The sequence below is a fragment of the Gopherus evgoodei genome, unplaced genomic scaffold, assembly GCF_007399415.2.
Source record: "Gopherus evgoodei ecotype Sinaloan lineage unplaced genomic scaffold, rGopEvg1_v1.p scaffold_317_arrow_ctg1, whole genome shotgun sequence".
NCBI classification, from domain to species: domain Eukaryota; kingdom Metazoa; phylum Chordata; order Testudines; family Testudinidae; genus Gopherus; species Gopherus evgoodei.
The window spans coordinates 24,556-26,551 of record NW_022059980.1 but is presented as its reverse complement, the minus strand read 5'-3'; the positions used below and the strand labels follow the sequence as shown (position 1 = coordinate 26,551).

Here is a 1,996-nt window from a genome sequence, read left to right as displayed (position 1 = left end):
CAGGTAGTTACATGCAGCGCTGCCAATGTTGTCATTGGTTGCAAATTTGAATGGAAATTGAAACGTTAACACACACTTTAAAAGCAGATACAACGTATGAAAACTACTTGTACCTGAGAAAGTCAAATAGGTTTGGAAAGTCTGGACAAAGCCGGATTTCCTCACCCAGCTGTTGTGTTTGCTGACAATGTCGGTGCATTGGCTTCGGCAGTGTTGGCCAACCTTAGAATTTCAAATGATGATTTGTAAGCGAGGTGTGAATGAGCTCTCCCCTGGCAGCTACTGATGACCAGGGTTGGGGGGAAGCTTTGGGACCAGACTGTATTTACATGAACTCACCTACTCTGCTGAGGTATGCAGCGGACAGAGCTGGGCTGCCTCTGCTCTAGGTGCCCGGAGGAGGGAAGGTGTGTGGGGCTCCAGCCTGGGACTCTTCCTCCCTCCTGCCAAGCCCTGACTATTAATCCCAGCGCTGGCACTCCTTTCTTCAAGCGCCATGTGGGCCAGAGGAAACGTGTGGTAGGAAGCACAAGGGCCAAGCTTGTGAACATCAGGTGCAGCAGCAAGAATCCCAACTATCAGGGTAGCAAGTTCTAGAGCCCTATCCCATTGTGGCCATCCCTGCCAAAGACCTGGCTCTCGGAGGTGTGAGTCACCCAGCAGGAGGGGAAAGATTCACTCTTACACAGCTGGAGACAGGGGAGTTGAGCTCTGGGGCATTACCACAAGCATGGGTGGGTGGCAAGTTTGTAGAAATTTTGGTGGTGCCCAGAACCCGCCCTCACCTGCCTAAGGCTCTGGGAGGGGGTTTGGGGGGGATTAGGGTGCAGGATTCAGGCTTTAGGATGGAGTTTGGGTGCTGGGTGCAGGCTCCAGCAGGGTTGTAGGAAGGGGTGAGAGGTGCAGGCTCTGGGGGTGGGAAGGAGTGCACCCTCTGGGAGGGAGTGTAGGGCTGAGGATGAGGGATTCATGATGCAGGAGGGGGCTCAGGACTGGGGCAGAGAATCAGGGTTCAGAGGGAGCTCAGGGTTGGGGGTGTTGGAGAGGCTGAGGGCAGCCTGCACTAGGACTCTGGGGCTGCAGTTCTGCCCAGAATCCCTCTACTCCAGCAGCAGGAGCAGGCAGGGGACAGGCACATGCTGCTTTTTGTCAGGCAGGGATGCACCACAACAGAGGGGAGGGTTGCCATGCAGGGGCCAGGGGAAGAGACCCAACTCCAAATATTGCTGGAGCAGGGCCCCCAGCCCTGAATGTTCCTGGAGCACGAGCACCACAAATGTATATAACCTGCCGCCTATGACCACAAGCCAACACAAGGTCCCACTGAGATTTGAACTCAGATTACAGGATTCAGAGTCCTGAGTGCTGCCCATTACACCATGGGAGCAGCTTGTGCTGCCTTCTCTGCACATCGGTGACCCTCATGGGGCTGCTTGTGTAAGGGGGCTCTTGGCCCTTTACTAAAACTTAGTCTGTGTGTGTGTGGGGGGGGGTTGGTTGGCTAGTTCCCAGCACCAACAGAAGGGGGAAGGATCAATGGGAAATCAGGACCCTGAGACTGACAGTCCCCAGGGGCAATGGGGAGAGGCCAAAGCTCCAAGTTAGCTGCACTGACAGGCCAGACAGTGTAATAAGAGAGTCACCAAGCCAGGGGGTCCTATCCTCCATGTGAGCTGGAACTGCCTGGGTGAGAGTGGGGCAGAGCTAAGGAGAGAGCAGGAGCCCGAGAAGAGCCGGGGAGCAGAGCTGTGCAGGTGTAGTGCCAGAAACTGCTGCATGTAGGAATTTGCAACCTGTAGCAGTTACTGATACCTGAGGTTGTTCTTATTTGCTGACTTGTCCTAATTGGCTAAAACTTGACAGTGGTTTCTCTAGCAAAGGCCAGTCCCTGGCCCCTTGGTCCAGACATCCTCCTTCATATCAGGCTAGGGTGACCAGATGTCAAAGATGAAATATTGGGATGTGGGGGGCGGAGCAAAAAAAAAAAGAGCCAGAG

The 1,996-nt window shown here is 54.3% G+C and overlaps 1 non-coding gene across 1 annotated transcript; it reads right to left on the bottom strand.

Annotated features, from left to right (window-relative positions):
* Positions 1-1,315: 1,315 nt before the first annotated feature.
* TRNAQ-CUG lies at positions 1,316-1,387 on the bottom strand. Its single transcript has one exon. It is a non-coding gene; the product is annotated as a tRNA-Gln (tRNA).
* Between the last annotated feature and the right edge of the window lie 609 nt (positions 1,388-1,996).